Source organism: Cavia porcellus, unplaced genomic scaffold (assembly GCF_034190915.1).
Source record: "Cavia porcellus strain 051 isolate PalLab524CR breed Dunkin Hartley unplaced genomic scaffold, mCavPor4.1 scaffold_17, whole genome shotgun sequence".
NCBI lineage: Eukaryota > Metazoa > Chordata > Mammalia > Rodentia > Caviidae > Cavia > Cavia porcellus.
Genome location: NW_026947500.1, coordinates 1,608,293 through 1,634,948, shown reverse-complemented (window position 1 = coordinate 1,634,948; position 26,656 = coordinate 1,608,293). Strand labels below are relative to the sequence as shown.

Sequence of the window (26,656 nt, the reverse complement as noted above, 5' to 3'; positions counted from 1 at the left end):
TTTGCGTTTAAGAAAATATACTCATAGTTGTCTCTTTGAAGAATTTCTTTATTCACTCAGTTGCCTTTGAAAAATGTACTTCTGACAATTTTGTTTTCCCTCATTATAAATGTCCCAGAAGTTATCAAATGAAAGATACTTCCAAACGCCCTCCAGGCTCAAGGCATAGTTTTGTGTGCCCTTAGAGGCTTTGCTATAGAAACTTGCTTACAGAAGATAAGACGAGTAATTTGCCTTTCTGGTAGACTGAAAGAGCATTGGTAGAGATCAAAGTGCTGGTTATAATGGCACTGTGCAGGAGGATCCTTGTTGCCAAGGAAAGTCCAGAGTTAGCTTTAAAGCAGAGTTATTTACAAAATCTTTTACACGGAACTTGTTCAACTTGGATACTGAGTGATATAGACTCTATCACTTTTTCTATGACTTCCAAATTTGGAACCCTTTTCCAACCCTTAAACCACTGTCTCACAGTTGACAGACTGCCTTGACATAGTACTCTTCTTATTCATTCCAGAATATTCTCCCTTGGTGGTCTTCCATACCTTGTGCTTCCTGGTTCAACATGTACAATTGTGGTTCAGGAAACAGTTCAGCCTAACAGAGTGCTTGCTTATGACAACTGGGTATAAGAACATACAATTGGAAATGTGTTTAGAGAAAAAACAAAAAAATAGCAGCAATCTATGTTGGTAATCCAGTGTCTACTTTGGATTTCTTGTTCATTGAAACATATCCTTCAAGAATTTAAATACTGAATTTCTAATTCTCAGTATCTCAGATGTCCCCTTATTTGGAAATTAGGTCTTTGCAGATATAATTGCTTAAGATGAAGTAATATTGGAATAGGATTGGGTTGTGATACAATGTGACTAGTGTCCTTATAAGTAGGAGAAATTTTATAAAGACATGTTCATAGGAAGAGCACAATATGAAGACAGGGTTATGCTGACACAGGATATGGAACTGCCAGAAGCTAGGGTTAGTGTGGAAAGATTCTTCCTTTGCCTCTCCAAGGGAGCAGGACCTTGCTGATACCTTGAAATTAACCTTCTAGCCTCTAGAACTGTGGGAAAATATGTATTTTTTTTAACTTAAAGCATTCAGTTTGTGGTATTTAGTTATGAAAGCCTTAAAACTAATGTAGAATCATAAACCCAGTCTTCTCAGGGCCAGTCAAATAGCATGAATAAACGAGGCCTCCTGTCCAAGGATAATTGAATCTTAAAGAACTAGAACATACATGCTTTCCTAGGACCACATTCAGACTTCTGACCACCACCGCCATCACCACCACCACCGCCAAACCTGTTTGCTGAATTTGTTCCTTATTTTCAACTCTCTAGAACACGAAGATGAATAAAAGTGTACTAGGCTGATATTTAAATCTTAAAATCTTCAATTTTACATGTTTTTAAAAAGTTAGCCTTTGAATTTTGGCCAGATGCATTATGAATTACTGTTTTCAGCTCAGGTATCTCATACTGTTTTACAAGATACCAAAAAGCTATTACTAAATGTAGGGTTTATCTTGCTGTATTTTAAGGACAGTAGTACAATGGTGCTGTCTTTATTCTAGTCCGGTTTGATTCTCTGAGCCTATTCGGGGAAGTATCTGATTCTGACCACAACACATGCACCTCCACTGTGCACTTGTCCATGCTGTACCTCTTTCTCTAAGGCAAACATTTTTTCATGATCCAGGTTCAGTTTTCAGGGATTTGTTCACTGCTTGTCTTACTGGGGTATGTGAATTCCACGTTCTCCAGGCGCATGCCTTTTATGTATATTTAAAACCTATGGACATTCAAATAGCATTAAACTATAAAACTCTGAGGTGCTTGTGATTAAGAAATAATCATGCTACTACTGAGAGTAATGGTATGTATGTTTGTGCCCTCCCAAAATTCATCAACTTGACGGTATGTGGAGTTGGGGCCTTTGAGACATTATGTTATATATGTACAGCCCTACTGAGTAGAATCAATGCTCTTACAAGACAAACCCCAGAGGTCATCTGCTTGTGTCTCCGTATGAGAGCACAGTGAAGGCACTGTCTCTGAGCCAGCAACTAGGCTTTCACAAGACTCACAAAATGTGGAGCTTGATCTTGGACTCTCAACCTCCAGAATTAAATGCATGTTTGTTTTTTATAAACTACTTAGTTTATAGTGCTCTGTTATAGCAATCTAAACAATCTAAGAGACTAAAGCTTGCTTACAAAAGACTCTCAGAGGAACCAGTTCTTTTAAGGGTAAGAGGAAGAACTTAGAATAAACAGCAGAGTGTGCTGAGGTCCTTTCTGTCTGTGTAACCTGCCCACAGCTTCAGGTGGATAAGACTTTCAGAGTTATCTTGTTTGGAGAAACCCTAAAAGATATAATTGGGTGAATCTATCTATCTATCATTTATCGTCTATCTATTTATTGCTGAATGTGCTTTTTGAATGTTTTGACATGTTTTCAAAATGCCAAATGAAGAATGCTTTCCAGAGATTTTAAGGAATAATACTGTTTTACACTACAACCCAGGAGACTTGTTTTGGATCTTGGTATTTAGCTGTTGTAAAGCAGCAAATGTGCTAAACAAACTATTATTTATCCTCACTCAAAAATTAATAAAAATATTAACCAGAAAAAAATCTAAGAGTTCAGAAATGTTTTCATTCATCAGTGTCTAGAATCTGTAATTTAGAAGGCTAAAGATGGAAACATATTCTATGCTATCTATCACCATATAAAATATTTTTCCTCTGCTCCTTTGTCTTATATGTCCTCCATCCTTCTCTGAGCTGTAATGCTTCACACAGAGCTCAATTAGTGCTTGTAAGTTACTCAGATGACAAAGCTTCCTGTATCACCCTGGCTCTCACACACAGGCACTATACATCCTGTAGCAATGACCATTGTAGGTATAGTTACATTTTCTTCTGCAATTCTTCCCAAAGAACCCTCTCAGGCATTCTGGAAGGTGAAGAATAAACAACAAATATTAACCCACATGTAAAACTTGCTGATGTTATTTTTAAGTGAAATAAGCTTGAAAAAGGTGAGATGAATTGAAGCAAGAGAAATCTTTTGAAAACTATGGATAGTATTCTTCATCTTTAGCTTAAAATCTTATAGTCACCTGCCTTTGCTCCAGATTAAAATCCCGGATTGAGCCCTGAGTTTGCACTGGTTGAGTCATGTCACAGTGCTGTCTCTGACTGTTTATTCAGTCTTAGGGCTCTATAACGCCTCCCACACCTTCTTTCCTTGTCTGAAGTGCTCTTCTTTTTCTCTTCTCCATCTCTTTCTTCTCATTCTGCATGCTTCTACTTACGACACTCCTCCAGAAGGCTCTCCTGGTCTCTTATGCTTACTTCCACCATGCATTAATATTTATTTGTAAAACTTATCAACTTTTGTGACCCTTGTTTGTCTTGAATAAGACTGTATGTCCCATTTGGAGAAAACAGAATCTTTTCTATTTATTCATTATGGTCATATCAGAATGCCAACCACAGTTCTTTGCAACCACATAGTATCTTTAATAATTACGCAAACATTGCTCTCAGAGATAAGCAACTGGGATGCTATCAGGAACAGAACATGCCCCAAAACATGGAGTAAATTTGGTTTCCAACTCCTGGGTTCCATAGACTCTAATTCTTATATATGCTCCATTATTTCTAGAAATCCCTGAAAACTAATATTCTTATTGACTTTCTGCCTTCAACCCTTGCCTCTGAAGAAGCAGTTTGGTTGTGTGTGTGCATGCAAGTGCATGTGTGTGTGTGGTTGTGTGTGGGTGCACACTTTGCCAACCCATTCATTTCCTGTCCATTCATGCCTCTCCATTCATGTCCATGGAAAATAATTCAAGTTCAGTGTGTTCTGGATTTGGTGAGATTTTCATCCATTATTTTCCTTCTTACTTCTCTATCTCTTCTCCTTTATTCTATGAATTTCATCTTTTTTCTTTACTGTTGGCTTTAGGGGCTCCATTTTTTCCTATTACACAAGGCAAACAAATTCTCCCAAGGTGCTGCATCCAAACCTGCATACACAAACTCAGCTTTTTATTCAACAGAAAAAAAAAAAAAACAGACAAGTAAAGCTTTTATTGTGTATCAGCTCAGAGCATAGCTGGTGATTTATGTATCACTTATTTTGTTCTGTTACACAAAGTCAAAGCAATGTATTCTTGTACATATAGATAAGGATTTTATACTCTCTGAAAAAAGCCACTTCGAAAGATAAAGATGCACCTTAGATCATTTCCATTAAAATCCCCAGAAATTAAAGCGTGGTCTTGTGGGACTGGTGCCAGGCATTCCTACCATGAATCTCCAGGGTGTACTGGCACTGCCCATGCAGATGATCACAGGTGCCTCCATTCCAACAGTCACAGATGCTGCCACTCCCATGAGTCTCTAGCAAATAAGTGAATAAAACAGGAAAGATGAACAAATAGAGGGGGAAGAAAAGTTTGACTTTCTATTAGGATGGATACCAGGTAACTAAAATATCAGTAGCTTGCAGGCACAGGAAAAATCTCTGGCATACTCCTAGTTTGTGTGACATAATCATTTCTAGGGGATTATTGATACAGCTAGTTAAAATAATGATGACTGAAGGAACTGTTAACAAAGTTCAAGTTCAGATTATATAACTCATCCTGTAACTCTAACCCTTAAATTTTTCAAAGCTCCCCAGATACCTTAACTGTCAATTCCAGCCTACCTCAATGAGAAGCAAACTATATCTTCTTATTTTGAAAAGCTATAAGGAAACACAGAAAAAAAGTTGTGCATTTTTTAACAGGAATAAATCTAGATAATATTCTCTTGAAGGTTTCCAGGTCAAAGATTAATGCATTGTCAAAGATTAATGCAGTTAAGCAAACAATAATTTTCTTTGGCTCACTGGGTGTTTTAGGAAGTAGTATTTGAATAAAATATATATTGAAAGAAATGTCTGGAACTTTATTTTAACTTGAGTAAATAAAGATGTTCAGATAATTTCAGTAATCATTTTAACTGAAATTTTATAGGGTAAATATTATAAAACTGTATTTATGTCATCTCCACTACATTTCTTCCCCTCCACTCTGAGTACTAATATGGAGCTTAGCTTCCTATTTACCTTTTGCTTTGCACTCAAGCCATAGACTATTATGAAAGGGCAAGAAAAAAGAAAGAGGGAAGCAAAATGAAGAGGAGAGGAAGAGACAAGAAAGGAATATTTGTTAAGGTCTACATTGTTAAAGTACTTCAATAAGTCTTTAACTCTTATAATAACTATAGGAGAGACAATTTTAAAAAATATTCCTGTTAAATGAAGCTAAAGAATTTGAAAAGGGTTTTTGAGTTCCTACATTAAAGAAAGTCATCATTGTAAGCCAGCCAATCTGTCACCCAATACATTTGCACAAGAAGACTATGATATATAAAGCTTGCTCCATGAACCTAGGAGTCAGCAAATCATTGGCCTTACCAACCTCCTCCATGGTCGCTTCATGGACCTTGGGGTCAGCAAGTTGTTAGCCTTCCTCTACTCCTCACAAGGGAACGTAGGAGTCAGCAAATCATCAACCTCACCCTCCCACTCAACAAAATACAGCATCCCATAGAAAACTAGTGACCCTTTTCACCACCTACAGAACCTTGGCGGGCTGGTGGAAGCCTCAGTAACCCCTCACCCACAAAGAGAACCTCAGCGGTCTTATGACAGTGTGCTGAGTTTCTCCCTCAAATAAAGGACCTCAATGGGTAAACAGGAGCAGCAATGAACTCCTCCTTGCCATAGGACCCTGACGAGTCTGGCAAGAGTGTGGGTGAGTCCTTCTTCCATACAGAGAACACCACGTGGTTGAAGAATGGCTGATAAGGCCTCCCCAGCCTGGAGGAAATCAAAAGGGCCTATGAAACACCTACTGACACAGTGGGGTCCCAGCTGAAGTGCACACTATAGCCAGGTAGATCTGGCAGCCAGGAAGAGCCTGAAGCTGTAGTAACAATAGGAACAAAGGAGTTAACTTACATCAATACTCCTATGCTAGTTAGCCTAGGAAGAATACAGGCCTCACCCAATAGGCCCTGCAGGAGGAATGCAAGTGACTGGCCTTCCCTTTCATTGTGGGACAAGCAATTGGACAAACATCAACACACAGCAGGACTCTAAGGCACACAATGGACAGTTGAGACTAGTGGGATTGAAAAGACCAAAATATTAACCCAAGAGGTGAAAACGACAAAATGAAAAAGCAAAATGCATTCTCAAAGTCCAGTCCATCAGGAACAAGTTCAGGAAACATCAAAACAGAGGACATTAGAAGTCATACACCTGAAATTTCTAAAAAGATAGCGAGTGAAATAAAGAAACAAATCCATGAGGTTATAGAGAAAATCAGATTAAAGATAATCTCTCATGTAAAGAAAGAAATGACAACCTTAATAATGGAGTTGCATAGCTAGAGAAGATATAGATTTAAAAAAAAAGTATAGGAGCTTGGGAAAATGATGGAAACCTTGAATGAACAATACAGAAAAGAAGTAGAATACATGAGACAAATTCAAAGAGCTATCTGGAAATAAAAAAATTCTACTGTAATTGGTGAAGTCATTTGAATGAAGCTGAGCATAGAATTTTGGACCTTGAGGACAGGAGTGCAGCTAGCAATCATGAAAGGAAAGAATTTTTAAAAAATAACAAGACAGCATGGAATGACAATTCAACAGCCTCAAGACAATGCAAAGAGAAACAATATAAGATTGATAGGCAGCAATGAAGATGCAGGAGTCAATGTGAATAACATGGATAAACTATTTGCAGAAGTAATAGCAGAAAATTTCCCAAACAAGGAAAAGAATCAGATATAAAAATAAGTGAGGCATGTTGCATGCCATTTATAACCGAAATAAATCTACAACCAGACATATAATAATTAAGATCCTAGAAATTCATCATAAAAACAGAATACTAAAAGCTATTAGAGAAAAGCACAACTCACCTCTCACGGAAAGCCCATTAAAATCATGGCAGACTTCTCAGCATAAATACTCAAGTCAAGAAGAGCTTGGAGTAAAATGATTCAAGATCTGAAAGAAAACAACTCTCAACCCAGATTGATGTACCCTGCAAAACTTTCTTAAAAAATTAATGGAGAGATAAGACACTTTCATGACAAAGAACAACTGAAGAAATTCATGTCCACCAAACCAACCCTAGACAGAGTACTGAAAGACATACTAGATAGAGATAAAAATGACTACAGTTTGCAGAAAACAATAGAAAGAAATCACCAGACAAAGCAAACAATTAAAGAACAGAGAAAAACAGGAAACCAACAGCAGAAAAATAACATGACAAAGTTGAACCAGCACATATCAGTTATATCCATCAATGTAAATGGCCTCAATTCACCAATTAAAAGAAACACGTTGACAAAATGCATCAAGAATCAGTATCCAACAATATATTTTATACAAGAAACACGTCTGACTCAAAAGGACTGACTTTTAGTCAGTCAAAGATGCAAAACAATATTCCATGCAACAGGAACTCAGAAAAAAATCAGGGGTAGCTATTTTGTTTGCAGACAATGTAAACTTCAGACAAAAAATGATCAAAAGTGATAAAGAAGGTCATTACATACTTGTTAGGTGAATAATTCAAGAGGAAGAGCTAACAATCATAAATATATATGCATCAAATATAGGAGCAGCCAACTATATAAGACAAATACTAATAGACATTAAAAAAAACAAATATTCAACAACACAATTGTAGTAGGGGACCTTAATATCCCATTTTCACAAAGAGATAGATCAACCAGGCAAAAAAGTTGGTAAAGAAATAACAGAACTGAATCAAATCTGTGAATAAATGGCGTGAGTAAATGTTTGCGGAACGTTCCACCCAACCACATCAGAATACACACTTTTTTTCAGCTGCGAATGGGACATTCTCTAAAATAGACCACATATTAGCCCATAGAACATTCTTAAGTAAATGCAAAGGGATTTATCCCATGCATATTATCTGACCATAGTGCACTGAAATTGGAAATTAATGACAAAACAAACTATAAAACATACATAAACAAATGGAAATTAAATAACAACCTTTTGAACAACCAATGAGTTGCAAGTGAAATTAAGGAAGAAATTAAACAATTCCTACAATTCAATAAAAATGCACATACAACATGCTGAGACCTGTTGGACACAATGAAAGTGGTTCTAATAAGAAAATATATAACAATAAGTTGTCTCATCAGGAAAACAGAATGAGCACAAATAAAAATATAATGTTACACCACAAGTTTCTAGTAAAAGAAGAGTAAGTCAAGCCCAAAGCTCATAGAAGAGAGGAAATTATAAAGATCAGAAAGGAAATTAATGCAATTGAGACTAAAAAAAACAATTACTACAGATCCCATAGAAATTCAAAAGATCATGAACACCTACTTGGAAAATCTTTACTCACATAAGGTGGAAAACATGGAGGAAATTGAGAGATTTCTAGAAATGTATGAATTATCAAAGCTGAATCAAGAAGATATAACAATTTTGAATAACCTAATATCAGCTATTGAAATTGAAAATGTGATTACAAACTTACCAACAAAGTAAAGCCCAGGTCCTGATGGATTTACAGCTGAAGTCTATTAGAAATTTAGAAAAGATTTAATGCTAATACTCCTCAAACTCTTCAGTGAAACTGAAAGGGGAGCAATTCTTCCTAACTCATTCCTGCAGGCAAGTATTACTCTGACACCAAAATCAGAGGAAGAATCAACCAAAAAAGAGAACTATAGGTCAATGTCCCTAATGAACACTGATGCAAAAATTCTCAATAAAACACTGGCAAACACAAAGTAGCAAATCATCAAAAAGATTATGCATCATGAACAAGTGGGATTTATTCCAGGAATGCAGGGATGGTTTAACATTTGCAAATCAATAAATGTAATACATCACATCTACAGAGCCAAAGACAAAAATCACAAGAGCATCTCAATAGACACAGAAAAGCTTTTGATAAAGTTCAACACTTATTCATGATAAAAAAAAAAAAACCTGCAGAAACTTGTAATAGATGGTGTCTACCTCAATTGGATAAAAGCCATCTATGACAAACCAACAGCCAACATTATACTAATGGACAAAAATTGAAAGCTATCACTCTAGGGGTTGGGGATTTAGCTCAGCAGCATAAGCGCCTGCCTTGCAAGCAGGCAGTCGTGAGTTCGATCCCTGGTACCGATAAAAACGAAAAAGACAAATTAAAAAAAAAAAAAAGAAAGCTATCACTCTAAAGTCAGGAACAAGACAAGGATGTCCACTATCATCACTCATATTCAATATAGCTCTGGAAACATTAGCTGGAACAATTAGAGAAGAGAGAGGGAAATAAAGGGAATAAGGATAGGAAAAGAAGAAATTAAATTATCACTATTAGCAGATGACATGATATTCTACATAGTAGATCTCAAAAACTCCATCAAAATACTTCTAGAGTTAATAAGCAAATTTAGCAGTGTAGTTGGACACAAAGTCAGTACTCAAAAATCAGTAGCATTTCTATACACAAACAACAAACTCACTGAGAGAGAAATTATGGAAATAACATCTTTCACAGTAGCACCCAAAACAATGAAATACTTAGGAATTAACTGAACAAATAATGTAAATGACATATATGCTGAAAACTATATTTGGGCCTTTGAATTTAGAACTACTCTAAACTAGGAGATTGAAGGGGATGTCAGAAAGTGGAAAGATACCGCTTGCTCTTGGATAGGAAGAACCAACATTGTGAAAATGGCCATGCTCCCAAAACTGTTATACAGATTTAATGCAATTCCAACCAAAATGCCAATAACATACCTTACAGATTTAGACAAATCATTTCTAAAATTCATTTGGAAACAGAAGAGATATAGAATAGCAAAGGCAGTCCTGAGCAACAAAGGCAAGGCAGGAGGCATCAGAATCCCTCATTTGAAAAAAAATTATGCTACAAAGCTATATTGATTAAATCAGCATGGGACTGGCAAAAAACAGGCCTGAGGATCAATGCAACAGATTAGAAGATGCAAACACAACTACAAAGACACTCAGCCACCTTATCTTTGACAAAGGGGCTAAACATGTTCATTGGAAGGAGGATAGCCTCTTTAATAAATGGTGTTGGAAAAATTGGCTTTCCACATGCCAAACATTGAAACTAGACACATGCATATCATTATCCACTAAACTAAAGTCAAAATGGGTCAAATATCTAAATATTAAAACAGAAACACTAAATCTAGAAGAATCTGGAAGACAAAGAAGGTAGAAATTTTGAGGACATAGGAGTAGGCATGAGTTCATGAACAAAATGCAAACTGTTTGGGAAGTACTTCTTAGAATCAACAACTGGAATCTCTTCCTATTAAAGTTGTTGTATTTCAAAATAAGTTACCAACAGAGTGGAGAGAAAACCACACAGAGTGGGAAAGAATTTTAGCCAGCTGTCTTTCAGACAAAGGGCTTATACCTAGAACATATATTTAGAACATCAGGTCCCCCAGATTCAAAGGCCCAATCCAAACACAGGTATCTCAAATGAACATGCATTTTTCAGATGAAGAAATACAAATGGCAAATAAGTACATGAAGACATGCTCAACATCACTGATTATCATTGAGAAATGCAAATTAAAACAACATTGAGATTCCATTTCATTCCAGAGATAATGGCTGCCATCAAGAAATCAACCAATAACAAATGTTGGGGCTGTGGGGAAAAAAGGAGAACTTCTCCACTGCTGGGGGGACTGGAGACTGGTGCAACCAACGTGGAAAGTTTCCCACAAAGCTAGGATTAGAAGTCCCATTTATTTTCCTTCTATTTCCCAGAAAAGTTGAAAATGTCATGCCATGTCATGCAAATGTGTGTGCAACCATGTTCGTAGCAGCACAATCTGTAATAGCTAAATATTGGAAACAACCGAAATGCCCATCAACTGCAAAATGGATAGAAAAGCTGTGATATTTTTATACAATGGAATGTTACTCATCTATAAAAAAAGATAATCTTCTTGAGGCTTTTATAGGTAAATGAGGTAACTTGAGACCCCACTCATAAGGGATATAAATCAGACTCATGTTTATAAACATCATATTGCCTCCCTATAATAAAAAATAAAAATCTGAAAGAATAATAACATCCAAAATATAAATACATACTGTAATAATGAAAAGGAAAGAAAGTGCTCAAAATGACAGAACTACAGGGATAAGGGAAAGGAAAAAAAGGAAGAAAGGAAAAGATCATATATATGTTGGTAAATATTTATAAAAGTACGTGTTTATATATATGCTAGATAAATAACAATACTACTAATCTTTCTTAGTTCATCAAAAAGAACAGTTTGTGCTGTCATTGACTGATCATCTTTGTGTCTAGATTTTGTAATGTGAGCGTCTAGTTCTGAGATAACAATGCGCAATATATTAACTAGTGTTAATATACTACTTTTCTAGTCTTTTCTGAAATTCTGTATCATTTTTATCCTTTTTTCTGTTTTGCCTTAAAAAAAAAAAGAACATCACCAATATTTCCTTACAACAAAATCAAAGGTCCTGGAGAAAAACATTTTGAGACAAACATGTCCCAATTTGCAAAAAGATGCATTAGAGAAAATTTTAAAGTAAATATATCCCGAACCATATCTAGATGAGTTAGAGAAAACCATAATGTTCTAGCCCACTCACTTGTTATAGGAAATTCTTCTTTTCTTCTCTTTCCACTAATTTCAAATTAAAATTCTTTAGAAAAATGAAGTTCTCAAAAACAACTATTAAAATCAAATAATATGTAATTTTAAAAATTGTTTTCTCAATTGAAGACATTCGTAAACAGTAAAAGTAGATATTTTTATAACAGTCCAACAAAGATATTGAAGATATAGTCTAGAAGATCAATTTAGTTGCAAAACCTACTTTCCTGATCCCTGCTGAGTATTTATTTTACAAATTTTTAAATTGTATTTTAAAAGCTGATATTTTAAAAATATGGGGACTTTGTGATTGATTGCTACTATTTATTGTTTATAAGAATTTTTAAGAAATATTTTCTTATTTGATAAGAATTAGTGGACATTTTTATCTTTGGCTGGTTAATGTGAACCATTTCATTTTAATTTTTGTAAGAAGAAATGAAAGAAGATAGGAAGTACAAAGAAGATACATGTTTCTGCTCTGAGATGCAGACCCCATTTCAAGGACCACATGAGCATTTAAGAGATTTCCAAAGCTTTGCCAGAGGCCATACTGTCTTTATTTTATTGTTTTTTGTTTTTAGTATTTCCATGTTAAGTGTTTTGTATTGGATATATTTTTTTCTGACATTTTTGAGGTTAATGTTTTATGTTTCATATTACGAGGCTAAGAATCAAGTTTTTATGAACGCAACTTTGCTTTCTTTCAATAATTATGCAATCATGTTTATTGAAGTCTAATTTTGTAGGATTGAGCGTGTCGAGTGACAGGTCAATGTAGCTGGGAGTCTTAAACCCAAGTTTTTTGTTTGTCTGTTTGCTTGTTTCATATGTTTGCTCAGGCAGTGAGTGAACTTCCATTGTGGAGTAGTTTATAATAAATAAATATTATGTATTGGCACCAGGCCAATACATTCACAATCTAGCAGAGCAAGCTGACCTACTGTAGAAGAAAGAATGGCTTTAAATTCACCAGAAAGATAAATCGCTGTATTTGCCTGGGCTCATCATACAAAGCTTCATGTGGGATGCTGCAAAGATCCTTGAAGACAGCAATATAACAAAAGACACAAAGCTAAAAAGTACAGAGCATTAAGTAGTGTGTGGTTTTGTTGGCTGGAAATAATAAACTGGGCAAAGAGCTGTGGTCAGATCAAAAAGGATTCATAAGAGCTTGATTTTAGATGGATACTGAGAAGTGTCCACCGTATGTGCAGAAGATTGCTCTTCAAGCTTTAAGGCAGCAGATAAACATGATCAGAAGGAGGCTTGAGGGACATTCCCAAAACCAACTGGTAAGCTTGGCTAAACTATGACCTTTACTAAGTTGTGTCTTAGTTTTGCACTTGTACCTTATAAAAGAAATTATATTTGTGCTCTTTTACTTACATGAATTAGGTCCAAAAGGAAATCTGCTTAAACCATCTTCTAAACCAATCACAAAGCCTAAGGCACATTTTCTTATTAAAAAAATTCTTGTCAAATTTTAAAAGAAAAGACCATTAATACATTTATTTTATCACAAAGCAGTTTTAACATCTGAAAGTAAACCTTCATTTAAAACATGAAGGAAAAGAATTTGGGATATTATCATGTTTGAAAATCTTTGATAATTTCACATGACATGTGTATAAAAAATTAAACCAGTGTCACTAGTGGTGTAAAAATATTTGAACTTTTAAAAGGGAGAAGAGAAAACACAAAATCAAGTGACAGGCAAGCAATTTTCTTCAGCTGCGCTTTGTAGCACAAATCCTTTCCTTTGTTTCTTCATCGGGAATAGCCTGCCAGGGCCGGATGATTTACTTAAACGGAGAGAATTTTATAGGCCTACAATATCACGATCCTTTATTAGCTTTTACGTTTTGTAGATAAACAAGAGACAGAACATTAGTTTCCCAGAGAATACAAAATCTCTCCTTTAATCATATGTTCAGCTTAAAATCTCAGCATTTTTAGGCATCCTTTATACACAAGGAATACATTGGTTTGTCCCCCAGATCAACTGTTTACCTTACCAAGACAGTTTGGAGAACATGCATTAAAGAAAACTCATTATCAGTAGCATGCTGGTCAGTACAGGTTCCCAGGGCATCGCTTCCTTTCATTGCAAAGAGCAGCTCCCCAGCCTGCTGGGCGGGAGCACCCACTGCTCCTCCCCTGGTGCTGCCTCCTTCACCCAGTCCCCACAGCACAAGCTGCAGTCTCCTCCAAGGATGCCACTAAACAACGGGGAATGTGCTATCTTCTCAGGTGGCTCGTAACTGTCTACACATTTTAACTAAGTGGACATGAAACTGTTCATTTTCCAAAGAATACCATTATTCTAGAGTGCATGTCTTAGAGTCCCAGAAAAACACAACAGCAAAAAGATATTGTTTAGAATAGAGCTTGTTTTATTTTTCCAATATAGTATTGAAATATTTAAAGTCCTCCTCCTTTTTTTTTTTTTTTTCATCCTGGGAATTGAAACCTGGGCTTTATAAGTGCTAAACATATCCTGTAGCACTGAGATATATCTCATCTTTATTTAGAGTCTTTATAAAAGGAAAAACAAAAAGGTTAAAAAAAATCACTAGTGATTCCAGAGTGCAAAACTCACCAATACTCCAAGCATTTCAGTAGTTTCTTTTCTAGGTATTTTTATACTCAGTTTTTTCAAATTATATTTTTATACTAAAAATTTAATACACATGCAGAGAGATGTAAATTTCAAGGATATACTTTAAAAAATTTAATAATGTAAGAAATCCAAGTACATATTACTCAGATAGATCAAAATAGACAATATAACCAGTCACCAAAATCTCCAAGGTTAATTTTTGATTCTCAGTCAATAGCCAAGAAGTACTATTTTGATTTCTGAAAAAAAAATAGATTTTGATAATTTTTCCTCGTTTTATTGTTTTCCATAAATGGAGATATATAATATATGCTCTTTAGTGTCAAACTATTTTCAATATAATACTGGTAGGACTCATCCCTACCAGTACATAAGTTTATTTTTTATGATCATGCAGTGTTTCACCGAAAAATATGGATCACAATACATTTATTTCTCTATTGTGCTCTTAATCTGAATGAGTCTGAAGAGACCCGTATTCAGTTATTTTAGGCTCATTCTCCTTCTGTTCCCGGTTTTAGGAAGAGGCCTTCGGTAGGCCTTGATTAAAAAGCTGCCACTTTTACCCAGAGCTGTTTTCCTTGACTGCCCCGAGCACCACCTTCCATCTCATCGCTACCGTTCAGCGAGCCCCTGCGCCGCGCGCCTCATCTTCTAACAGCCGCCTATTCAGCCTTCCTGCATGGAAAAGGCAACAGACGTGTCTCTGGATTTCTCATTCTATAACTTCACCGACTGATTGGTGTTCTGATTGCTTTGGCATGATTCTGAGTAGCCAGAGTATCAGAAGTTCATTTCAGAATATTAAATTATTTTTGCTTTATGTAGAAGCATTTATTGTTATTGTTATAATGAGTGAACAGTATGTTATAGTTTAAATACCAAGTTTCAAAAAAACCTCATATGGTGGGATCTTGATCTTCAACAGCAGTGTTCAGAGATGGGCCTCAGAGAGGTGGTTGGTTCATGAGAGCTCTAACTGATCAAGTTAGGTCCACTAACTTGAGCCACTAATGAGATCATAAATTGATGGAATTATTAAGAGATGATAGAAGCAAAAAGTGAGGCCTAGTTAAAGAGAGTGAATCCTGGGGACTGGATCTTAAGGACTGTGTCTGCTCTCCAGTCTCTGGCTCTTTCTCCCTCTCTGCTTCCTGACGACCATGAGGTGAGCAATTTTCTTCACCCCACCATGGCTGCATAGGCATGGAACAAATGGTTTACAAACTGAAACTTCTAAAAAGATGAGCCCAAATAAATCCTTCCTTCTTTTAATTGTGTTTTCCAGGTGGTTCATCACAGAGATGCAAAACTGACAAACACATCGTAGCATAAAAATATTTCTGTTATCTTACTGAGTGCCTCCTAAAGCAATCAGTAAGCTTTGCTGTTGTTAAATTTCAATCAGTATAGGTAGAAGAAAGAGTCTCTGTTTTACGAAGGAAAAAAAGTAGCTGTAGAGTGCAGAGTGATGGCAAACAACTATTCCTCTTCCATTTCATTATCCTCTTTTATTTTCCTTTTTTGGACAGTTTCTCTACATGGTCCAGGCCAGCCCTGAACTCAGCATGTAGCCAAGGCTGGCCTCAAATTTGTGATCCTTTTACTTCAAATTTCCAAGTAGTAGAATTATAGGTGTGGATCACCATGCCCAGCTCAAAGATACTTTTGATAGGGGCTGTGCTAATTTATTTTCATCTGAAATTATTTGATACTTGAGTTCTGTTTCTTGGCTATATAGAAAAACTGATCAAATTAAAAAGTATTTTCTTGCATAATAGCATAATAAACAATTAGTTCTCTATATTTTCAAATCTAGAAGAAAACTATACTTGAAGGAAATTTAAAGTAAATTTTAATTATGTAAGAGACTTCCATTAGAGATTTTTAATAAGAAAAATTAAGAGTCCCCAGTTCTTCTCCCTGATATGCAGGTGAAATATGCATCATACATGGCACCCTTTTCTTGTGTAGGACTAAGACAAAGATGATAGCTTTGATCCGAAGCTCTGAGGCAGTGACTCTTGCCCCACTTTTCTTGCAAACTTTAATTGCTTATGTTGATAATAAAATTGTCTATAACAAGATATGAATTGAATAAAAATAAGGAGAGAGAAATGTAATGAGATACATTCTTTGACTCACCAACTTTGTGTGGGTTCTTGAAAATCTCTCCTCTTCCTCATCCCGTTTGTCTTCGTAGGAAGAAGTCAGAGAGGTGGCAACATAATGAAGCAGTCGAGGTGGGCGCTGGGACAGAAAGCCTGGAAACTTACCAACTTCTACTTCTTGCTCTGGTTCATCACATCTAAAACCGCAGAGAAAAAACTTGGGTCTCAATGTATTGGTTAGAAGAAGGACACCCAGAGAAAGAGCTGAAAGGGAGAGGAGAGGTTGAACTGAACAGTCGAGGCAGGGGTAACTGAAAGCAAAAGCACGCGGAGATTTCCGTCTGTAAACAGAGAGGGATAGGATAAAGATAAGGTCTCCTCCTTTCCTGAAGAACAGGAGGGGGGAAGTCTTTTAGAAGACGCGTGGTGACATTCCTCAGGGACTTTCACAGGTAAGTGTTCATGTCACTGGCAATCCCGTAGCCTTCTTTACAAGAATAGTCATATGTTCCCACTATATAGATACATACTTGACCACAGACTATACTTATATCCAGACATTCATCCACATCCAGGAAGATTTGAACAGTATCTGCTTTTTGTGTTCTTTTGATGACTTTTATTAACCAATAATAACATGCTGGCTGTATAGAAAACTCGCATATTCCCTGCCAATTATTTGTCTATCATGTATTTCTAAACACACTGCATTTATCTACATAAACAAGGCTTTCTGAAACCTTGTTTATGAAGAATATGAAACTTAAATTCAATGGTTTTAGGTAGTACATTATTTTGCAGGATGCTCACTCTTGAATTCAAATATGCAATGGAATGCTTAGACTATGGATAGTTCTGTATAATAATTGTGGAAAATTCTAGATAGGGAGAAACTTCTAAGCCATGACCTCACGACTTGCATCACTTTAGACTTTGGTTAGCGCATATGTACAAGACACTAAAAGTTCAAAAATGAAGTTAAATTTTTAAGCTTAACCTTAGATTTTGGACAACTTTTCTTTTTAGATGTGTGCATGAGAGTATGTACATTAATGTGATACGATCATTTTTTTGGCTCAATCAGCTAAAGAACAGATAATGCATAAATTCAAAAAATTTTTCTGGCTCTGTTAATTGGGTGGAATATTATAAATGGTAATATACCCTATTGTGTTTAGTATATAGAGTTGTCATACTTGTGTGTGTTCTTTGTGTGCCCAGTTACCTCTACTGGAAGGTTAAGGAAGTTTGGCTATGTGTATGAAAATGGACACGTATTCCTGAACAAAATACAGTTTTTTTGTTTTGCTTTTTTTCAAAGAAATACTATTTTCTCTGAGACATTAAGTTATACATTTTATCTAGGATTGAGGTAGATATCAATAGTCTGATCTTTGATTTTGAGAAAAATATAAAATTTTTATTTAGAAGTTCAATTTTTATTTAAGTTCAATTTAGTAACAATGATCATCACAAAATGAAAATTTAAAGATTAACTGTTCAAGATGACTTTTCAGTAAGTAAATCACAGTGATAAATGTGTGCTCTTTTTAATGTTGTAAGTAAAGTCAACTTACCACACTTACTAATTCAAACTCCTCATATTAAATTTAAAAAACATAAGCACAAAATCATATGAAAGGCAAGGAAACTAATATTTATAAGTTAGAAAACTGTAAGATGACTCATTTTGATTATATCATATTAGGTATACAAAGGATGCTGGTATAGATATCTGTTCATGAAATTGCAATTCTTTTATTACTGCTTTCTAATTTTAGAAAACTGTTGAAATTGATTTTCAATAACAATTATCTGAGTCTAGTAAAACTGATTATGGATGATTCCTATAACAGTATGTTCTGACTATCTGGAAACTCTAATTTGTATATAATATAAAAAATTATATATCATATATTAAATATATATTGAATTAGATGAAAGGTATTTTGAACTAATGAATATGATAATAATAATACCTACTTTCAGTAGAATTGTTTCTCTGTGTCAGTCACTGTATAGGAAATTTACATCACTTTCCTATTTTGCTCACTCATACTGTGGCTCTATTCATTTTACCTATAGCACACCAAAGTTAGAGCTGCCTAAGTTCATACAATAGGATACGGTACAGCTACATAGAAATCCAGACCTCTCCACTGTCAAAACCTTCCACCTAAGAGTTTCTCCTCCATTGACTCTCCCATCACATCAGGGATTTCATGTCAGCGTTCAGGAATTTACCATCACATCCACGGCCATCAGAACCTATCACAAAGCCTTCCTGACAGCTGCATTCAAAGACCGCTAAGCAGTTGACGCAGAGCTGGGCACAGCAGGCTTCTCCTTTTTCCAATTTATTCGTCAGCATCTAAAGGAGGCGAGCACATTGCTGTTATTGCCAATATAGGGATTTTACCAATCTTTACATGTTTGGAAGAGACTAACTTCCAAGTTAAGACTTTTGTAAAACATCTCCCATCTCTCAGATCGTATGGAAAGACATTGAATGAACTATAACATAAAATGAGGCCCACTTTTGGTCATGTTTTCTCATACGCTTTTTTGTACACAGTTTTGATTTTAAAAGAACATAAGTAACTCCAAATGCATAGAAAAAGAGATCTTGATTTTTTTCAGTTTAAATAATAATCTGAATGAATGGCAGAGAACCTGAAGGACAAAAACAAAACAAAAAACAAAGACAGAGAGAACAGAATATCCACTTAGTAATATTTGACACTAGAAAAAGGTGACAGTCTTAGATTCCCTAGTATGTGTTCTTCTAGAACTTCAGATCCATGAGTATACCCAAGTTCCTGTCTCATAGATCACTGGGAACAGAAGTTGGTAACTATAGTTCTGAGAGGACAGAATGCTTATCTTCAATATCGTGTTTTAAATTATAGAATATTTCAGAGCATTTGCTTACACATTTGTATAGTGCTTTGACTAGGATATATGAAGTATTTTTTTTTTTTGCTGTTGTAATTTTGACATTACTCTGGAATGTATTGTCAGATGGATAATTTTCTAATTAGTGACTTGTAAGCCTTTTGTAGCACTATTATTCTACAATTCTATAGTCCTGAATGTTTCTTAAGACACAATTGCCCCAGAGAAAATAATAGTACACCTTAATATATCAAATCAAAACTCTTCAGCCAGTGAAAATCTAGTGACCTGACTTTTGAAGTGATTATCTCTAATAAGAGATAGCGACAGATACCTGCCTCTGTTTTCCTTAGGATGGCCTTCCGGGAATTGTGTGGTCAAGGTTTTTGGGTCTAAGCCCTTGGTGTAATTCACCCCTCTCTGTTTGCCGAGCTATTAAGCTAGGTGGCCTGCCACAGCTGAGCTTACAGAATTCCATTGTTCTACAATGAGCAGCCACAGATAAAAAAGGTCAGTGTCTCAATTAACCTTGGAAAGGGTACCAACTCCAGGAAATGAAGACAAGAGACAGGAAGGAAAGAAAATGCAAGCAGTCAATCAAGGCAAGGGGTCACCATACAGTATCTAAATGAAGGTCACTTGGATAAAAAAACACTATTTCCCTTGCAATATGTCACAAACAGTGCCATTCACAAAATTCCAGATGATATTTTTCCTTTATTACATGAAAACTTCATTTGCCTTTTAAGTAGCCTGAACATAGAGGATAGAAACATTTTTAAAAATTAAGTTTAATTTTATCCAAAATATTATCCTATGGTTTTTGAATTTCTATATTTGTAATAATTCTTCTCACATATAACTAGAGCCTCTGAACATACAGGTCTCAGCCAGCAAGGAAACATACAGGTCTCACAAAGAGTCTTTCAGTTGAAGAAACATTTTTAAATCTAACTTCATTTTTTCATTCTTTTGGGGCTATCCTTGCTTTTCTCATGTATACAGCTTCAAACTAAACATCCTATGAAATCCCACGCTTTCCATATCTCTTTTCACATACCCGTGACTTGAACTCTCACAACACCTGTTTTCTAATTTTTAGAAAGTTTCTATTTAGATGTCATTTGCTGAAATCTTCAATCGCCTATTTTCCCTTTTAATTTTACTCTCTTTTGAAGATCATATTTTATCTAACTTGGTCAATATGTCAAGTACTGAATGATGTGGAAACATATTGGACCATTTACCTGTACATGAAAATTTAGCATTAAGTGGGAGTAGACCACCAATTATAGTCAGACAAAACATTAACCATTTCTGCTCTGATCTCAGAAAAGCATCTAAATGAATTTATGTACTGAATTTATTGCCTGTCAAAAAGAGTTACATTTCACATATCTGTAGCTTTCTTTCAAATTGTGGTGCACAGACATCTAGGTGTTAGCAATGAGTTTTTGCATTTGGTCAAGACCAACTGACAACTTGCAGATTAGTTGACATATTTTTGGAATACTGTCTTATTTTGAAAAACAATTGATACCTAAATAAGCTAAAAAATTCCTTCATTTTCTTCATGAAAAATATTTTTACAAAGCATCTATAACTTTAATCTAGGCAAATAAGTAAAGCATTTACATGGACCCTCCAAATAAAGTAGTGACTTTTCACTATGATTATATGGTCTTTAGAAATAAATATATTTTTACTGTAGGAAAATGAAATAAACTTGATAGTCAAAGTAACATTCTCTTGTTGATTGCTGATACCTCATAAAAATGCATCATTTTTCATTTTGACCCTAACAGATGTTATTTTTTCTAGCTGTAAATAAAAATTTTACTAAATTCTACTTTTTCAAAAGAAGACACCACATTATAAGTTGCAAATCTGAAGTTTAGTAAAGTTTCAATTTCCCTTAGCTAATACTTGAATGAGGAGTCAATACAGAGGGAGGGAGGGAAAGACAGAAAAGATAAGGAGAGAGAAAGAGAGAGAGAGAGAGAGAGAGAGAGAGAGAGAGAGAGAGAGAGGAAGGAAGCAAAGAAAGAAGGAAGGAAGAAAGTAAGGAAGGAAGGCAGGCTTTAATATTTTTCATAAACATAAAGATTAACAAGGTGGGGGAAGGCACAGATTTCTATTACATACAAAGAGGTGAGAAAAACAATGGATTTCAGTAGGTTAACCTGTATAGACTCTGATAACAATGTAGAAACAATGTTGGCCAAGACATACAAATGATAGCACTGCTTTTGCTAACTTAATGTGATAAACTAGATTACTGCAAAAATGACGGAGACTCATTGTTTGGAATCATAGTGTCAAATACTTAAAATATTGAACTTCCACCTCTATTTGTGCTTTAAAGTGTTACTCAACTTGCTGCATAGCATAACATAAACAAATGAGTTTTTGTCATTCATATAGTAATTTTAAGAAACAAAGTATCACAGAAGACAAGCAAGTATGGTATAATCCCTAAGTGATGACAAATTCAAGACAGTTTAGGGTCTTGAAAGTGTCCTCAGATTCAGAGTACACAAAAATGTATTGTTATGTTTGCTCTGGTGACTTAAACATTCCTTTCCTTTCCTTTTTTTTTTTTTAATTCAAAAGGTGTATTTTAAAGATTTCACTATAAGAGGAGGCCATTGTTCCAAAGGACGTAAATTTTAATAAAATACTGGGAAAGTTGCCATTAATATCGTTTTAGTTTGGAATGTCCAAAGAAGGGTTATAATTTCATAGTTTTCCTTTTCTTTCAATAAACTGTTCTTGCCAGTTGAACTTTCAAACCATTATTAAGTTGAAAACCAAAGCAGTGAGTTAGTTTCTACTTGAGATAGGAGTAAATAGAACATCTGTTGTTGAGATACAAATTACATTCAATAATTAGACTTTGTTTTTTTTTTTTTAATAAAGCTATTCTTCCTATATATTTTGTTAAAAAACTTTTAATCATTAATTCGGAGGCAATTTCTAAATGTAATGTTATATTTTGCCACCAAATTTTTTTTTTTTTTACCTTAATCCAAGTAGACAAATACACTGTTCAATCTAGTTCTTGAAGTTTAAGAGATGGGGCTCTTTTAGTAATGAGTATTAACAATGAAAGGGCTCAGATCAGCTTTTGAATGAAGAAGGCATCTACCAAACTTACCTATGCATGTTTTCCCATCTGAATCCAGCTGGTGTCCATGGTTACAGGAACAAAGGGGCCTACCAACTGCATGTTCACAAAGATGGGAACAACCACCATTGTTCTTTTCACAGCGATTGACAATTTCTAATTCAATCCCTTTCCAAAACAAGCAAAAGAGGGTTATTAGCATAACAAAAGAGAAACTCTAATATATGTCAACAATACGCTCACTTTCTTTTTGAGAGGATGACACAATTCATTGGAAATTTATCAGCACTTTGTTCATATGAGGGCTACAAAGCATTATAAATGGCTATCCCATATTGAAACACTAATATGTGCATAAATCATATTCAGTTGATTAAGTGATATAGGAAGTCCACCAGTTGTACTTAAGCTGAGAGAATGGTCAGTATTTTTAGGATATAAAAATACGTATATTGAATCAATGACCAGAAAATAGATTGTTGAGCAGCTGACATTTCTATCCTCAGCTAATCATGCATTGTTATCTGTTGTTCCTAGTGTCTTTGAGTACATGAAACTACAGTTAAAAATAGCCTTGGAACAAAAGTGTGTATATAAAACCAGCGAATTGAATATATTGTGAATACATTGTGCCCTGTTGATATGCTAATCAGTTTTGGTGTCCACAAGCCTCAGTTAATATATTAACATTTTATCTTAAAAACCAGTTTACCAGTCTTGGTTTACAATACTAATTTGAGGTATACTGGTAAGCACGAATCTAAGCACATTAATGTCAGCTGTCTTGAGCAGGAAGGCATGAGATTCACTGATTTGGTAAGTGAGGAAATAAGAGATAAAATAATGTTTTGAATCAATGTTAAGCTACAGAATTTTCTCTGACCGCTGGTTTTGTCATTACAGTATATTGTTTGTGTTGTATGGAGACACCTTTGTTACTGAGAGTGTCTACATTTGTTCATTTCCTACTAGGGTTAACTCTCGAATTTTTAGAAGAAGAAAGATAGGAAAGAAGTGGACAGGAGTATCTGGGTTTCTGGGGCTCGGTGAAACTGCCTAGATCACTGCTCCAGTACCAGAGCTGGTCACCTGCCCCAAGGTCTGGCTCCCACAGTCAGGCAGACGGTAGCCTTGGGTGCTCCAAAAGCACCCAGCGCGCATCTCTGTTACTGTCCTTGTCCAACCACACCATGATTACCCTGCATAGCCAGTTCATAGCAGATGTTGCAAAATAGATCTTGAGTGACTGTAAACTAAAGAAGAGTAGTACTAATCAATTTACTGTTGAAAGTAAAAACACTTTTGGGTTCAGGAATGGCTAGTTGAAGACTGAGCAAAAGTAGAAAACTAAAAAAGAAAAATTGAAATTGTGAATAGAACTGCTATTTTGGTCAACTATTAAAATGTACTTTTTAGGTAGATGTGTTTTAAATTATGTTTCGAATCATGTAGCGGAGGTACACAGGTCTTTATATAGAACTAAACATTTTTCCTGATATTTGTTTGCTGTTGTCATCCTTATAAAGAGAAATTTTAAAGAATTTAAAAATAATGCCAATATCTTAGAGTCCATTAAATCAACGTCCATTTTTTTTCCAGGAAGAAAATTGAAAAGCTGCCTGAGATAGAAGTATTTCTTTAATAATAACACTTGCGTCACCGTTGGTATTAGAAGCCAGGGCTCCAGGTACACTTGTACGATACAATTTTTTCACTTTCAGATTGCTTTCAGCCAGCTGAATTTAGTTTAATACTTACTTTTAAAATTTCTTTTTGAATGATATTACTGTAGTTAAATGAAAATGCAAGTACTCTCACTTGAATGCTTAATTCTATACTATTATATAATGAGTATTTATAAGTAGTGTTAGGATTTTTTTTACTAAGTGTAAAAATATGAAGTTAAGAAAAGATTAGAAAAAAGTATTTCCCAAGGTAATATAATTAATAAGAGAGAATATTCTAATTCTGAAAAGTTTTCCTATGTAGTAAGCTGTATAAATAGAAAACAATTTGATTACCAATGTAACATAACTCACTCAAGAGTAATAATCCTAAAATAGATAGCGTGCTGTAGTAGAAAGACCATAAAATTTAAAGCCGGGATTCCTTACAATTTAGTAAACTATTTCACATCTCTGCTTCGTAGTATTTTTCCTCACTCTTAATGTAGAGGTTGAGTTATATCAAGACTAGACAACTACTGGCCCAGATATATGGAATTTGATTATTAATTTCCCATAAAATTCTGTATTTTTACATTTTCTTCTAAAATAAATTTTTCTATTTTAAAACCATGAATAAAGATAATAGTTATTGCAAACATAGTTTGGCATTTTTAAAATAATTTGAATGTAAACTTACTTGGTGACTTTCCAGACCCAAGTATTTACAGAAGAGAATTAAGACATAAGTATACCAAACACCTGTATATAAATGGTTTTATAATTATAAGTAAATGGATAAAGAAAATGTGGTTTTTATAGGCAATAAGATACTCCTCTGTCATAGTGAAAAATAAATTTGAGACATATTTATGTAAATGGATGCACCTTGGTACCATATTTTTAACTGAAATAAAATCAGACACACACTTTTAAATATTGCATTTTCTTGTGTGAAAAACCAAAAGCACAAATAAGAACCAAAATCGATGATAGCTATTGGGACAGTGGAAGAAGAAAATGTTCAAATGGGAACAAGGAAGGTGGGAGGGCAAAGGAAAGGGAGAAAAACAAGGAAGGAAAGAGGGCTGAGGGAGGGGAAGAAACGGGGGAAGGAAGAAGATCAATATATATTATGTACAGGTCAAATTCCCTACAGTAAATGTCATCATCAAAAGTACACGAATAAAATTAATTTTAAAAAGTTGGAGTTCATTGATTAAAAAATGCTTTTAGCAACTCTTCATAAATTACCAAAACTGATAACAGCTCAAATCGCAAATACCTTTTAATGGGTGAACAATAAAACAGCTGAGATACACAAAAAAATAAAATACTACTCAACAAAAGCAGTATTCTTCACGTAAGAAACAACTTGATTGAATATCAAAGGCATTTTATTAAAGGCTCTACACTACATGAGTCTGTTTAGCTAACACTCCTAAATAGAGCAGAGAGGAAGCACAGATTAGCCATCGGAAAATTCAGGCATGGGAAAAGAAACGGCAATCTTGGATAGCACGGGGGGGTTTGGGGGTTGATGATACTGGACTTAATTGGGATTGCAACAGTGATTACATATAACTACATATGTGTTAAAAGTGATAGAACTATATGACAAAAAGTTGAATTCATGGCATATTACTTAAAAACAAAATCAAGAGAAAACATAACCCTCTGCAAACCCTGTATTCCTTTTCAGATTCTGTCACACTGCCCCATTCCCAGCAGCATGTGACACCTGGCCACTCCTTGCAATCTTTCCTTAATTTGACTTCTAGGAAATCACAATCTCCCTGTTTTGATCATATCTTCCTGAATATTTTCAGTGTTTCCTGAATCTCTACCATATTCTAGTTGCTAGATATTAGTTCTCAGTTCTCTGTCAATTCCTCCAAACACAATCATTTTCCAGACGACCCCATTCATTGCTTAGATGTAACCATCCAGCCCTGACCTCTACATGTACTCTATCTGGTTAGAGTTATAGGCAAAATGACCAACAGGCAGAAACAACATGATATTTACACACATGTGTCCAATTTGTTTCGCTTAAAAAGAGTGGTCTCAAGGTACACCCACTTACATAAATATGTCTCAAGTTATCCTTTATGGTAGAGTAGTACTTTATTATATATAAAAACCACATTTTCTTTAATCATTCTCTTACAGTGACCCACTACCTACCATTTTTACTTGTCTCATCTAACTGTGAAGATAAAATATGATTTCTTAACACATCCTGCTATTCCACCAAGCAAACTTTGCTTCTCACTGAACTCCATACTTCAATAACAGTCAGTCCCATTTAGTTCTTTCCTGAACCCCAAACCAAGAATCATTTTTGTCATTATTGTTATGACAGTGATTCCTGAAAAATAAATTCCCAATTTGTCCTTGCCATCTTCATTAACTACCTTACTCCAAGCCAACACAATAGCTCACTTGGTGGACGCTAATCTTGCTTTCACATACACCATCCACT

General features: G+C 35.0%; 1 long non-coding RNA gene across 1 annotated transcript in view; it reads right to left on the bottom strand.

Annotated features, from left to right (window-relative positions):
* The window catches only part of LOC134470829 (uncharacterized), a 31,647-nt gene extending 7,322 nt beyond the window's left edge, over nt 1-24,325 (bottom strand). The window contains exons 1-4 of the long non-coding RNA XR_010039980.1: nt 22,538-24,325; nt 18,730-18,856; nt 16,520-16,682; nt 4,322-4,414 (exon numbers count right to left, since the gene is read on the bottom strand). This is a non-coding gene — a long non-coding RNA (uncharacterized LOC134470829). The remainder of the gene's footprint in view (nt 1-4,321; nt 4,415-16,519; nt 16,683-18,729; nt 18,857-22,537) is intronic.
* Nucleotides 24,326-26,656: the final 2,331 nt, after the last annotated feature.